Here is a 16,056-nt window from a genome sequence, read left to right on the forward strand (position 1 = left end):
GGGTGTCTCAGTCCCGAACAGCTGCAGTTGATATTCAGCAACATTCTGTTGCTCGTTGAAGTCCTGGATAGCCTGTAGAAGATGTTCCAAGCCCTGGCTCATGTCGGGCTTTGGAAGGGCTACGGTTCTAACTGAGCTATTAGTTTCAGTGGCCCTGCCATGGAGCCACCACTTGATTGCCCACCATGGTTTTGCCTCTTTCTCGTTACAGGCCCCATGAAGCTGCCCTGAAAATAGATACTTTTGTAAACAATATCTTTGGCTAGAGTAAATATGGAGAAAGAAAAGTGTAATGACAAAGGTAATCACAGTTAAACTACAAAAAGACCTTTTTTGTTTATTTGTTTTTAAGACCTGAATTAGCTGGGAAACATTCCATCTGTTCATATGCTCTGTATAGATTGTACAGCATAGGAAATATCTGTTCCTCAAAAGCTTGTTTTAGTCTGGGATGCTATAACAGTACCATAGACTGGGTGGCTTATAAACAACAGAAATTTATTTCCCATAATTCTGGAGTTTGAGAAGTCTAAGATTAAGGCACTGGTAGATTCGGTGTTGCATGAAGGCTCACTTCGTGGCTCACAAATGCCATATTCTCATTCATCCTCACATGGCCAAAGAAGCAAGGGAGCTAAGCACAGTGGCTTATGCCTCTAATCCTAGCACTTTGGGAGGCTAAGGCAGGTGTATTGCCTGAGCCCAAGAGTTGAAGACTAGCCTGGGCGACATGGCAAAATCCAGTCTCTACAAAAAACAAACAAACAAACAAACAAACCAAAAAAACAAAAATTCGCTGGGCATGGTGGCGCACACCTGTAGTCTCAGCTACTTGGGAGGCTGAGGTAAGACGATCACCTGAGCCCTGGAGGTTGAGGTTGCAGTGAGCCAAAATTATGCCACTCCACTCCAACCCAAGAGTGAGACTCTATCTCAAAAAAAAAAAAAAAAAAAAAAAAAGACAAAAAATAAGACAAGGGAGCACTCTGGGGTCTCTTTTATAAGGGCACTAATCTCATTCATGAGGTTTCTACCTTCATAACCTAATTATCTCCCAAAGGCCCTACCCCCTCATACTATAAAATTGACAGGACATCAACATATGAATTTTGCCAGGAACACAAATATTCAGTCTATAGCAAAGCCCCAAAAGCAATTGCCTGAAAAACTGCCTGGATTGCATACTTTTCTTCTGAGATTAACAACTTTTAAATGTTTTTTTTTCTAGAAGTTGTAAGATTCCTCTATTTCTTCTTGAGTCATATTTGGAAATATATGTATACACATGCATTTCTTTATTTTGTGGCACAGTTTTAGATTTACAGACACATTGAGCAGACATACAGAGCTTTACACACTCATCTCATTCTCCCCTCACTTCCCACCTCTCAGCAGTTTCCCCTATTATTACCATGTTTACTACATTTGGTGAACCAATATTGAGACATTATCATTAACTAAAGTCCACAGTTTACATTAAAATTTACTCTTTATGTTATACAGTTCTATGGAGTTTGACAAATGCACAATACAATGTATCCACCATTGCAGTATCATACAAAATAGTTTCTCTCCCTTAAAATACTGTCTCTATTCCATATATTAATCCTTCTTTGCCCCTTCCCAACCCCATCCATGACAGCCATTGGTTTTCTTTTACTGTTTCTATAGTTTTGCCTCTTTCAAAATGTCATACTGCTGGACCACACAGTATATAGCCTTTTCAGACTGATTTCTTTCACTTAACAATATGCATTTAACGTTCCTCCATGTCTTTTCATGGCTTGATTGCTCAATTCTTTTTATCACAAAATAATGTTCAATTGTATGAAATACCACAGTATATCCATTTATCTACTGAAGGGCGTCTTGGTTGCTTTCAGGTTTTGGGAATTGTGAATAAAGCTGCTATAAACATTCATGTGCAAGTTTTTTTGTGGACATACATTTTCACTGATTTGGATATATCTAGGAGCATGATTGCTGGATCGTGTGGTCGATCTATGTTTAGCTTTGTAAGAAACTGCTTAAGTGTCTTCCAAAGTGGTTGTATCATTTTGCATTCCCACCAGTAATAAATGTGAGTTCCTGTTGTTCTACATCCTTGCCAGCAGTTGATGACGTCTGGGTTTTGGATTTTTGTCATTCAAATAGGTGTGTGGTGGTATCTTATTGTTCTTTTAATTTGCAATTCCCTAGTAACATATGATGCTGAGTATTTTTTCTTTCTTTTCTTTTTTTTCTTTTTGAGACAGAGTCTTGCTCTGTCACCACCCAGGTTTGACGGCAGTGGTGCACTCTCAGCTCATTGCAACCTCTGCCTCCCAGGTTCAATCGATGCTCCTGCCTCAGTCGCCTGAGTAGCTGGGATTATAGGCGCGTGCCACCATGCTTGGCTAATTTTTGTATTTTTTTAAGTAGAGATGGGGGTTTCATCATGTTGGTCAGGCTGGTCTTAAACTTCTGACCTTGTGATCTGCCTGCCTCGGCCTCCCAAAGTGCTGGGATTACAGGTATGAGCCACCACACCCGGCTGCACTTTTTCATATGCTTATTTGCCATCTGTATATCTTCTTTGGTGAGGTGTCTGTTCAGATCTTTTGCCCGCTTGTGATTTATTTTTAATTTAAATTTTTGCATTATAAGAATTCCTTGTGTATTTTAGGTAACAGTCCTTTATCTACTAGGTATTCTGCAAATATTTTCTCCTAGTCTGTGCATTGTTTTTAAAATCTTCTTAACAGTGCCTTTGCAGAGCAGAAGTTTTTCATTTTAATCAAGTCCAACTTATTACGTTTCCCCCACCACCATTGGATCATACTTTTGGTGTTGTATCTGAAAAGCCATCACCAAATTCAAAGTCACCTAGAGTCAAGTTATCCTATAGATGTTTTATAGTTTTAAATTTTATATTTACATCTTAAGATCCATTTTGAGTTAATCTTTATCAAAGGTATAAGGTGTGTGTCATTTTTTTGCATGTGGATTTTCAGTTGTTCTAGCACCATGTATTGAAAAGACTCTTTTCTCCATTGAATCGCCTTTGCTCCTTTGTCAAAGATCAGTTGTCTACAGTTACATGGATCTATTTTGGGGCTCTCCATTCTGTCCCATTGGTCTATTTGTCTATTTGTTTGCCAATACCATACTGTCTTGTTTACTGTAGCTTTTTAGTAAGTCTTGAAGTTGGGTAATGTCAGTCCACAAACTTCGTTCTTCTTGAGATTATTCTGGGTCTTTTACTTTTTTATATAAAATTCAGAATTAATTTGTTGGTATCCACAAAATAATGCGCTAAGATTTTGATTGAGATCTTATTGAATCTACAGATAAAGTTGGGAAGAATTGACATCGTAACAATACTGATGCTTTCTGAGAATATTTCTCAATTTATTTAGATTTTAATTTTTTTAATCAGAGGTTTGCTAGTTTCCTTCACATAAAGCCTGTGCATATTTTGTTAGATTTATGCCTAAGTATTTATTTTCCCTTTATTTTTTGAGGGTAATGTAAATGGTATTGTGTTTTTAATTTCAAATTCCAACTGTTCTTTGCTGGTGTTAGGAAAGCAATTGACCTTTTACCCGGTAGTCTTGCTAAAATTGCCTATTAATTCCAGGAGGGTTTTGTTTATTCTTAGGTATTTTTTACATAAAAAATCATGTCATCTACAAAGACAGTTTTATTTATTACTTTCTAGTATGAATATCTTTTATTTCCCTTACATTAGGTAGGTTTAGTATAATGTCACATAGGAGTAGTGAGAGGGGACATCCTTGCCTTTTCCCTGATCTTAGAGGGAAAGCATCTAGTTTCTCACCATTAAGAATTTGCAATATTTTTCTATCAAGTTGAGTAAATATCCTTCTATTGCTAGTTTTCTGAGTTTGGTTTTTTTTTTTTAAATCATGAATGGGTGTTGATTTTTTTTTTCTTCTTCCGCCACCTTCCCTCCTTCTTCTTTCCCCACCTTCTTTCCTCAGCTTCTTTTCCCTATCCCCACCTTCCCTCTTCTTCTTCCCCCACCTTCCCTCTTCTTCTTCCCCCACCTTCCTTCTTCTTCCCCACCATCCCTCTTTTTCTTTCCCCACCTTCCCTCTTCTTCTTTCCCCACTTTCTTTCCTCACCTTCCCTCTTCTTTCTTTCGCATCTCCCTTCTTTTCCCCCCACCATCCCTCTTCTTCTTTCCTTACCTTCCCTCTTCTTCTTGTGAAAATTTTTTTCTTCATTGATTGATGTGATCATGTGATTGTATGTTTTTGCATATAATTGATATGTCTCAAAGTTATATTTTTCGAGACAATTTCTTATTTCTCTAAGATTTTAAGATTTATTCATATAGAATTATATGTTGGATATTTTATTTATTTAACAAACATTTATTGAGTATATACTATGCTGAAGATATATTAGGTATGGAAGATACCTTAATAAATAAGGCTGCATGAAAGTTTTGGAATAAGTTTGCATTTGGTATAGGGTAAGGTAAAAGGATGATGAGGAAAGAACTGAAAAAGGGTAGAGGGAATTGGGCAACAGTAAATCACAGAGAATGTGACATTTCTTGTCTTTCAACTTTTCCTCCCTGTACTTGCAGTTAGGGAAATGGTCACTCTCTAAGGGACATCTGAATGACTCCACAATTCTGTGATTTCTGCAGTCTGTAACTGCTCTGGAGCTTAGAGTCATATCCAAACTCCTTAGCATAAAATGGCACAATTTTATGACCTACTCTTTGCCTATTCGTTCAGTCATGTCACTTATGTCAAATTGCCCAAATGGTTCATGCACATGCTGCTCCCTCTACCTCCACTATTCTGTACCCTCTTTTTTGCTGGGGCAACTCCTAATTATCTTTTATTATCTTGATCACCCTCTCAGAGCCTAAATTGCTTCCATTAGGTTGCATTCTAAATTATTTCCAGTCCTTCAGTGAACTTAGAAATAATATCAGTTTCGTTCTTTAACTTTTCCACCTCATTTTCTTCCTTCGTGCCCCTAGTGTTCACTATAAATTCTCACCATAATGTGCTCACCCAATAATAGAAGGTAGAGCCATAAGAAGACTTACTAGACAGACAAAATTCTAATCTCTTCTCCCATAAGAAAGTTTTATTCTGTTAAAACTGAAAGATAAATTCTAAGGTTGAATGTGAAAATAGGTATGTAGAAAGGTAAATTTTGTGTAAGGGAGTACAACAGGACTCTCAGTGATGGTTTCTATTTTCTCTAAGGTAGAAGCAAGTTCATCTGCTGGGAGTGTGAGGTGTAGATATGCGGTTGGGACTTAAAGAGGATGTTAAAGGTTTGAATAATTGTGGCAAATGGGAGAGGAAGCTGAAGACAAGAAGGATTTGGGAGTGTGCTGAAGATGGAGTTCAGCTGGAAACTGAATGTGTAGTGGTCAGGACATTGATGTCATTATTGTCCTGATGTCTCCTGCAGCATTTTGCTCCCCAAAGGTAGGAGTAGAGACCAATAGTTGGACTGATGCAGGTTTAGGACTTTGCTGGGTGGATACAATGAGGGATATAAGAATATGACGTATTCATAAAGTGCTGCAGCATTGACGTTGAATAGCCACTTCAAATTCTGTCTCTGCCCCTCACCATGGGACCTTGTGCAAATTAACCTTCTGTAGTCTTATTGCCTTGCATTTAAAATAAGGATAATCACATATACTTTATTAATTTAATAGATATTGAGTGCCCTCCTCTATATTTTCTGGGACCTGGAGATAAAGCTGAGATCAAAATTACTACCTTCCTGGAGCTTATAATCTAATGAGAAGAGAGATACAAGATAAATGAATAAAATATATAGTATGTTAGATGGCAAAATGCTTAGGGGGAAAAAGAAGCAAAGAAGTATAGTGCATGCAGCAATTTTATTTATGTTTGTATTGATACATATTTGTACATATTTATGGGGTGTGGTAGTTTGATATATGCATACAATGTGTAATAATCAAATCAGGGTGTTTAGGGTATCTATCACCTCGAACATTTATCATTTCTTTGTGTTGGGAACATTTCTAATCTTCTCTTCTAGTTATTTTGAGATATATATATATTAACTATAGTCACCCTACTGTGCTATCAAACACTTGAACTTATTCCTTATATGTTTGTACTCATTAACCAATCTCTTCCCTGCCTCCCCCAACTCCACCTTCCCAGGCTCTGGTACTTATCTCTGCTCCATGAGATCAACTTTTTAAGCTCCCACATGAGTGAGACTATGGGATATTTGTCTTTCTGTGCCAAACTTATTTCACTTAGCATAATGACCTCCAGTTCTGTAAGATGGGCAGCCAGGAAAGGCCTTACTGAGCTGATGTTTGAATTGCGAAGTTATGTAATCATTGAGATGAGTATACATACAATGGGCCAGCTGAGTGCACGGTAAGATTCAATAAATTCAAACTAACATTATTCTTATTGCCTAGAGAGTGCCTGAAATGACAGGTCACTGGGAGTTGGCTACTTTCCCTCCCTTTCCTTGGGGTTTAAGGAGAGCATGCGTGATTTCAGTCTTTTGCTGGAGCGCTTCACTGACACCCATTGCAGAGCCTGAGCCCTCAACTCTCAATCTTTGCTTAGGTCCTGGCTTAGGCTCCACTTTGTAAGAGGCACCTTTCTAGTAGTCACTACTCTCTCTCTCACAATCATGTCCTTACAGACATCGCTGATCCTCTTTCACACTGACACCGGGTTCTAGTTCGAGTTTCATCACTAAGTCGCTGTTTGACTTTGGGCAAGTTACTTCTGTGGTTAATTATTTTTCATCAACAAAATCAAAAGGTCATATTAGACGAAGAACTAAGAGGCTCCAGTATTTTTTGACTCTAAGAGTCCCATATCCCCGACTCCCTTCTCACAGCTCATTCAACAATCCTAATGGCAGGGGGTGCCCGCAGTCTCAAGTCTCTACGGAAGCCCAAGCCGCAGTCTCGGTCAGTCACAGCCTACTAAGCGGTGGAATTAGACGAAACCAGCATAACCACCTCACACTGAGAACACCTGACCTTTCCCAGAACGCCCGCCCACTCGGCATTTCCTGTCCCTCCCCAGATCTTCTTCCGGGGCACCTACTCGCGTCTAATCACGCCCCTCATTCACTCTTTAGGGTCCATTGGCTGTTTCTTTGAGGAAGCGGGGCATCTTCTGTCGTTGATTGGTTTCCGTCATTGTTGATAGGTTGGTAACAAACAAGGCGTGCCTGGTCTCCCTGGTAACCCACTGCCGATAGTCCTGATTGGTCGGTGTCTTAATCCCATCTTCCGTCCCAACTGCTAGTGGCTGAGTCCCTGGTGGGGCGCGGCGGTGGAAGGTGTTGCGTACGGGGTTCCCGAGCTGACGTGGCTTGAATTGGGAGGGGGGCAGCTGAAGCCTCAGGCGGCAGCGCTTCTAGGTGAGTGGGGGACGCTCCCCAACTCTTCCCTCTGCGAGTCCAATAACAGTCACCCCCGCCAGAGGGGTCGCGGGAGCTGCCCAAGCAGCTACACTGAAGTCCCCTCCTCGCCCCGCCTCTCCCGGATTCAGTCCTGGATCCGGCCCTTCACCCGCCTCCTTCACCTACCAGGCCTCGTTCTAGTAGCCCACAAGCCTCTCGGCCCCACCGGAGGGCTTTCGGGGTCGCCCTGCGCAGACTTGGACCACTTGCTCACGGTCTGTCCCCTCCCCGGCACGTTTCTCCCCTGCGAGCGACGGGGAAAAGCGCCCAGGTCAGTCCTGTCCGCACGGCCTTGTTCCTGGAGCGGCCTGCCTAAGTCGGCCTCGGTACGCAGCCGCTGACGTCGGAAAGAACCTGCCGGGCCCCTGTGCTCAGGCCCTAAACAAACTTAGTGTCCCGAAGGGGAGGCGGGACCAAAAGAAATCAAAGGTCTTGAGGGCGGAGATCACAGAATCATTGGCGATATTAATGCAAACGGAGGCCTGTCCAGTGATCCTGCTAATGCTAATGGGTTACTGGAAAGATGAGAAGAGAGGAAAGATCCCAACGATCCCGTCAACACGAAAATCCCAGGAATCAGAGGTGGGCAGGCTGTTAGAGAAAAAGGAACCTCGAGGAGAGTTCTCGAGGAAAAATAACTTGGTTTGATGGTGTGGAGTGTGTTTAATCTGCACAACCGGAGTGTGAAAGGGAGGGTGAGTCCCTTGAGGAATGAGGAATATATTTGTCTGACTTATTTAAAGAGCTCCAGTTGGTCTGCGGGGAGCGGACACTTTGAGAGTGGGACAGGGATATTTAAAATCATGAATAAGTACTTTCAGTTTTTGAGATAGTTGGAAGCTGGCCGAGCACTTAAAGGACCTTCTTACAGTTCTGTGCAAGATGCAGGCAAGTGGAGGGCTTTTTACAGAAGGGCCGGAGGCCTTTCCAAAAGCGTGAATTTATAAGATTTAGATGGCCAGAATGGTTATGAAGGAGCAAACTCAGGAAATATTCTATTGGAAAAATGGCAGGATTTGGTTTTGTAATGGATGCAGGAAAAAGTTGAAGAGTACTCCAAAGTTGCAGGCATTGTACATTAACTGCTTCATAGCTTTTACTTTTCATCGCTTGACCACAGAATGACCATTTAATGTTTTTCTCTTCACTGCATTAATTTTTTTTACAACCACAGTAGCTTCCAAACCTTTTTAATTGCACTCCCCATCAGTAAAACATTTTTGAGCATGCATCTCCCCAAATATTGTATGTTTAATTATTCATAGTGTATGACTACCACTGTAAATATGTTGTGTATAATATGAAATATGCAAAAGTATAAACTTAAAAGAATGAAATTTTTAAAAAGCCTTGTCCACCCTTTGGGACCTCCCAATCCAATTTGACAATCACGTAAAGATACTTCCTTGTTTTTCAAGAAGGTCGTTGGCATTTCTGGCATCCAGACTCTGGAATGCAGCCTTTCTTAAAAATAATCTTTAGAAGATTTTTTTCAACCTTCTGCTTGAGATTTATAGGCCCCCTTTCTTTTTCTCCCTTTGATTAATGGATTAATTAAAGGGATGTTGACTTTATCCTTGTTTATAAAATAAATCATTCATTAATTTCTCTAGGTTAACTACTATTAGGAATACCACTGATCATTACATACCAGTCTGTGGTTAGAAACCATTATGTAAAAGGAGACTAGGCTCTATGTTGCTGTATTTTTAATTAAGCTATTTTAAGATCAGCTACATGCTTTTGATAAAAGGAAATTTAATACAGAAGGATACAATGTAAAAAGAAAAGTCTTTTTCTTTTCTATCTACTGATCTACCCATCTCCATTCCCCACTTCCCAGAAGTAAGCACTGTAAATAATTTCTTGGTTATATTTAAGAATTTTTCTGATCATAATAAAGCACATGATAATACATACCCGCTTCTGTCTTTCCCACAAGTGGAATGCTAATACACATGCTATTCTACGTCTTTCTTTTGTCCTTTCATACTGTGTATTAGGCACTTTCAATATCCATGGGTATAAAACTGCTTCATCCTTTTAGATGGCTACATGGCAGTCCTTTGTAAAAATATAAAAATTATATTTAGCCTGTCCCCATTGATGGACATTTAGATTTTCAGTCATTAACCATCAAAACACTGCTGTAGTGAACATCCATGTATATATATCCTAGGTCCCTTGTGTGAACCTGTCTGTAGTTTAAACAATATGGAATTATTTGGGGCCATATTACTATGAATCATTTTAGTTTACGTACTGCTTAAAAAAAAAAAAAAGTACTTACCTAACTATTAACATAATGCCCTTGTCCCCTCGTTCTGTTTTCAACCTGAGTGAAGAATATTGGGTAATGAGATTATTCAGAAAATAAAATTTTTTCTGTGTGTCTTCACCCATCAAGAAGCTTTGTCAAACTATGTGACTGGGGAAATTACTTAACATCCTTCTGCCTTAGTTTACTCACCTTAAAACTGGGAATATTGACAGTACTCCCTCTTGCATTTGTTTTAGGGATAAAGTGAGTTAAGCCAGGCGCAGTGGCTCAAGCCTATAATCCCAGCACTTTGGGAGGCAAAGGCGGGTGGATCACTTGAGGTCAGGAGTTTGAGACCAGCCTGGCCAACGTGGTGAAACCCCCCTCTCTACTAAAAATACAAAAAGTTAGCCAGGCGTAGCAGCGGGTACCAGTAATCCCAGCTACTCGGGAGGCTGAGGCAGGAGAATCGCTTGAACCCGGGAGATGGAGATTGCAGAGAGATCGTGCTCTGCACTCCAGCCTGGGTGACAATAGTGAAACTCGGTCTCAAAATAAATAAATAAATAAAGTGAGTTAAATAATGAGAAGTAAGTTATGTATAAAGATACTGGAGCAGTGCTTGGCTGGTCATGCTGTGTATGTGTGTTATAGCTACCACTTACTTTTAAATTTGTTTAATTAAAATAGTGGCGTCTGCATCATGAAAAATAGTTGTTCATTTTCTAATTGTAAAATTATGTCACAATATCGAATATGTTATTTTCAGCCATACAGCACTACCTATTAGCCCCTCAACTTGGTTGAAAATCATTTTGAGATTTAAAGAATTAAGGACAGCTACTGAGGCTTAACTAAATAAGCATGAAATAAGTTTCTGGAGTCACCTCAACTGAAACCTAACCACCTTCTCTGTGTTTCTGTGGGAAAATATGATTTAAATTCCAAAATAGATGGCGTGTGTGCATATACACACAGGCATGCACTCACTGTCTTCAGTTATTTTGCTTATTTTCCTGTGCATGTTGTTCTGTTTTCTGTGACTAGGGACATGCTTTATATTTCTTTTTGTATTTTTATAGTTCCTAGCATAATGCTCAACACCAGGTGGTTGTTGTAAGAACAATCGTTGATAACAGTGAAGACTTGGAGAAAATAAAACTTACTTAATTCTAGTGCCACTTTAACACATAAGTGTTAAGGTCCTTGTGAAAGCTGTGGCCAGCATAGACTTTGAGGAATTGTTTTATTTGCCGTAGTGTTTTATGGAATCCCTGGCCTTGGCATGATGCAGCTTCTTATTGAGCCAGGACTGAAAACTCAGTTCCTTGGCTCCCAGTTTAGTGCACTTCCCACTATGTCACCTGCTTTCCTGTGGATCTGTGAGATTGTTGAATCAATCTATGAGAGACTCCTTTTGTCTTGCCTGAACTGGTACATCTCTAGCACTCTCCCAGATTTTTATCTCATTTAAATATTAATCTTTCCTTCCTTAAAATGTACATATTTTTAAATGGTTATGTGAGAAAAGTAATCTGTTTTTCCTTTAAATAGCTTTTTATTTTATTCTATTAATCTTTTTTATTTTATTCTTTCTTTTTTTTGAGACAAAGTCTTGTTCTGTTGCCTAGGCTGGAATACGGTGGTGTGATCATAGCTGACTGCACTCTCAAACTCCTGGGCTCAAGTGATCCTCCTGCCTCAGCCTCCCGAATAGCTGGGACTACAAGCATATGCCAGTATGCCCAGCTAATTAAAAAAAAAAATGTTTGTGGAGACAGGGTCTCACTATGTTGCTCAGGCTGGTCTTGAACTCTTGTGCTCAAGCCATCCTCTCACCTCAGCCTTCTAAAGTGCTGGGATTACAGGCGTGAGCCACCCTGCCTGGCTGCTACTGTATTATGTATTTAACTGAGGGACCTTGAAATGTCTTAATTTCTAAGTGTCAGTTTTCCCTCTATAAAATGGGGATGATGATAATACTTATCTTGCAGATTTTGTTAAGATTAAAGAGTATATAAAGTGTCTGGTACACTTACTTACATTTAAATTAAATGTTGCTCAGTAATTGTTGCCATTAATATTATCATTATTACCCTGTGTTCATGTGTATGTGTTCTTCGTTTGCTATGATATTCAGTGATACTCAGTAGGATGCTGGTGGGCACGCTTCTTTCTGGGGAGGGTCAATCAGAAACTCATGTGGTAGTGGTATGGGTGTCCATAGTGGATTTCATAATAATTAATGATATTTGAATTACTAGAATAAATCCACTTGGTGATCATTTTTTTCAGTATCTAGTCAGATTCAGTTTGCTAATATTTTTTTTTAAATTCTAATTAAAATGTATTTAGAATGTTGGCATCAATATTTGTAGGGAGATGGTTTGCAATTTTTCATTTTCTTTTTCTATATTTTGGAGCAATATAAATAGCAACTTCTATAGCACTTAGATTCTCTCATTTTTGACCATTGGGTAGAATTTTCTAATAGCAACTATTCCTGGTGTTTTAGCATTGGTGGCTTATTTTATAATTTTTCCATGGAAATTTATGTATTTACAATTTCTATTCCTAGAGGTATTAATTTTGATTAACTGGGTTTTTTAAAATTATATTTTAAATTCCAGGGTACATGTGCACAACGTGCAGGTTTGTTACATAGGTATCCATGTGCCATGTTGGTTTCCTGCACCCATCAACTCTTCGTTTACATTAGGTATTTCTCCTAATGCTATCCCTTACCCAGCCCTCCACCCCCTGACAGGCCCTGGTGTGTGATGTTCCCTGCCCTGTGTCCAATTGTTCTGATTGTTCAATTCCCACCTATGAGTGAGAACATGCGGTGTTTGATTTCTGTCCTTGTGATAGTTTGCTGAGAATGATGGTTTCCACCTTCATCCATGTCCCCGCCAAGGACATGAACTCATCTTTTTTTATGGCTACATAGTGTTCCATGGTGGATATGTGCCACATTTTCTTAATCCAGTCTATCACTGATGGACATTTGGGTTGGTTCCAAGTCTTTGCTATTGTGAATAGTGACACAATAAACATACATGTACATGTGTCTTTATAGTAGCATGATTTATAATCTTTTCGGTATATACCCAGTAATGGGATGGCTGGGTCAAATGGTATTTCTAGTTCTGATCCTTGAGGAATTGCCACACTGTCTTTCACATGGTTGAACTAATTTACACTCCCACCAGTAGTGTAAAAGTGTTCCTATTTTGCCACAACCTCTCTAGCATCTGTTGTTTCCTGATTTTTAATGATCGCCATTCTAACTGGCGTGAGATGGTATCTCATTGTAGTTTTGATTTGCATTTCTCTGATGAACAATGATGATGAGCATTTTTTCATGTGTCTGTTGGCTACATAAATGTCTTCTTTTGAGAAGTATCTGTTCATATCCTTTGCCCACTTTTCGATGGTGGTGTTTGCTTTTTTCTTGTAAATTTGTTTAAGTTCTTTGTAGATTCTGGTTATTAGCCCTTTGTCAGATGGGCAGATTGCAAAAATTTTCTCCCATTCTGTAGGTTGCCTGTTCACTCTGATGGTAGTTTCTTTTGCTGTGCAGAAGCTCTTTAGTTTAACTAAATCTCACTTGTCTATTTTGACTTTTGTTGCCATTGCTTTTGGTGTTTTAGTCATGAAGTCTTTGCCCATGCCTATGTCCTGAATGGTATTGCCTAGGCTTTCTTCTAGGGTTTTTATGGTTTTAGGTCTAACATTTAAGTCTTTAATAAGGTTTAAGGAAGGGATCCAGTTTCAGCTTTCTACATATGGCTAGCCAGTCTTCCCAGCACCATTTATTAAGTAGGGAATCCTTTCCCCATTTCTTGTTTTTGTCAGGTTTGTCAAAGATCACATGGTTGTAGATGTGTGGTGTTATTTCTGAGGTCTCTGTTCTATTCCATTGGTCTATACATCTATTTTGGTATAAGTACCATGCTGTTTTGGTTACTGTCGCCTTGTAATATAGTTTGAAGTCAGGTAGCGTGATGCCTCCAGCTTTGTTCTTTTTGCTTAGGATTGTCTTGGCTATGTGGGCTCTTGTTTGGTTCCATATGAACTTTAAGGTAGTTTTTTCCAATTTTGTGAAGAAAGTCCTTGGTAGCTTGATGGGGATGGCATTGAAACTATAAATTACCGTGGACAGTATGACCCAGTGTGCTATAATTCTTATTCATATATATTCAAATTATACTTTTAGCCAATGGGAACCTGTGTCCTTTGAAAGCTTCCTATTTTGTATGACAAGATGTTTCAGGATCATTTTGTACATTTCCACTTTAGAACTAGAATTAGCCATTTCTCTAAGAAAACCTCCTTTTAAAAACTTTTTAAAGATGGGAACGAGTATTTCAAGACCCCAATCTAGGCACTAGAGATATTCATTGCTTCTCAATTTGTCATTACTTTTAAGCCTTTTCAGTGGACAGAGCTAGGAAAATATGTGAACAAATATAAAATACTGAATTGTCATTTCACACTGTTCCTATTCAGATTCAAAGATCAATACAAAGTTTGTATTTTGGGGTTCTTAATTTCTTCTGTATTACATCTGTATCTTCTTTTCATAACTGAAAATACAGAATTAGTATATCCATAATTACTCATTTGCTTTAATTCTACATTTCACATATAGTAATCTAGGAGTAGTGATACTAATATCAGCACCACAACCACTTTAGACGAGATCGGGTGTGTTCAGAGTAGTATGACCATAGACAACTACTTTTAATTATTGAAAACTGTTTAAAAAATATCTTTTATTTTTTGCATATGCTATTCACATTCTTCCCAATTTTTTTTCATGGTTGTCCTATATATTGTCAGAGCATATAATTATTACATACTATGCTGTCTCTTCCTCAGTCTTTACTTAGTCTTAATTCTGTTAATGACCTTATATTTAATGCTCACCACTAGTTCTTATAATGATGTTTCTTTAGTCATTTGGAGTGTCTCAAGTTTTGCCTCTAATAAATTCTTTAGGAAAGGCTTAAGGGAATATTCATATTTCATGAATTTTCTTGCTTGTTCATAATATTTTGTCTGTTTTTTATATCTGAAGGTTATGTTTGCCAGAAATAGAATCCTTGGCTCACTTTTTTCTTTTCTTGAATATCTTAAATTTGTAACTCTTTTTTTTTTCTGGCAAAAACATTGCTGTTGAAAAATCTAATGTTTTCTTTTCTTTATCTTACTAGTCATATGATCTTTGAGCCTAAATCCTAAAGGATTTTTTTTTAAGTCCAGTAATTTTACCAGACCATTTTGTTGGTCATTCTGAGTTGACATTCTGAGGTACACTGTGGGCTCTTTCAAGATGTAGTTTCAAATCTTTTTTTAAAAAAATTCAAATGAGTATTCTTGGATTATGGTTTTTCATATTTGTGCTGCTGGTTTGCTTTTCTTCTTCAGGGAATCCTGTTATTCACATTACTTCAGTATTTATCAGTTTCTTGCAAATCCTTTGTAACTCTTAATTTCTTACATTTTTAAAAAATAAACAGATAATTAGGAATTATTTCAGATCACTACAGAAAGTTTACTACAGAAGATTTGCAAAGATAGTGCAGAAATCTGGTGTATCCTTTGCTTAGTATTCCCTAAGATTAACATGTGACATTAGCAGTGTACAAAATTAAGAAACCAGCATTGTACATTAATATTAACTAAGCTCCAGACGTTCACATTTCACCAGTTTCTCCATTAATGTCCATTTTCTGTTCCAGGATTCAATTCAGGATATCATGTTGCATTTAGTCCATTTCTTTTTCTTTTGTTTGTTAAATATGAAGACAATTGTAGAGTCACATGCAGTTGTAAGAAATAATACAGAGCTCTTTTACACACTTTGTTGTTTCCTCCATTGGTAACATTTTGCAAAAACTAATACATAATATCATAATTAGGATATTGAGATTGATATATTCCCCAGTTTTACTTGTGTATTCATTTGTATATTCATTATATATGTCTGTGTGTGTATTATTAAGTTCTGTAGTATTATATCACCTGTGTAGGTTCCTGTATCCACTGCCATAGTCAAGATATTGAACAGTTGCACCACCACAAGGATCCCTTGTGTTACCTTGTTATGACCACAGTCACTTCCCACCCCAACCCCTGTCTAACCACTGGTAACCACTAATCTTTCCATTTCTAGAATTTTGTCATTTCAAAAATGTTATGGAAGTATGGAATTGTATAATATGTAACCTTTTGGGATTGGCTTTTTTTTTCTTTCAGTGTAGTTTTCTGGAGATCCATCTAAGTTGTTGGGTTCATCAGTAGTTCGTTCCTTTTTATTACTGAGAAGTATTCCA

The 16,056-nt window shown here is 38.3% G+C and overlaps 1 protein-coding gene across 27 annotated transcripts in view; it reads left to right on the forward strand.

The window, feature by feature from the left end:
- Positions 1–7,303: 7,303 nt before the first annotated feature.
- GOLGB1 (golgin B1) overlaps positions 7,304–16,056 on the forward strand; it is an 88,266-nt gene continuing 79,513 nt past the window's right edge. For 19 of the 27 annotated variants that reach the window (XM_077993828.1, XM_077993832.1, XM_077993836.1 and 16 more), the window contains exon 1: positions 7,304–7,413. The gene's annotated coding sequence lies outside the window, so the exon portion shown is untranslated. Of the gene's footprint in view, positions 8,038–16,056 lie in introns of all 27 variants that reach the window. The other 8 variants (XM_077993827.1, XM_077993833.1, XM_077993835.1 and 5 more) reach the window with 1 other exon arrangement.

Source organism: Macaca mulatta, chromosome 2, assembly GCF_049350105.2.
Source record: "Macaca mulatta isolate MMU2019108-1 chromosome 2, T2T-MMU8v2.0, whole genome shotgun sequence".
Lineage (NCBI taxonomy): Eukaryota > Metazoa > Chordata > Mammalia > Primates > Cercopithecidae > Macaca > Macaca mulatta.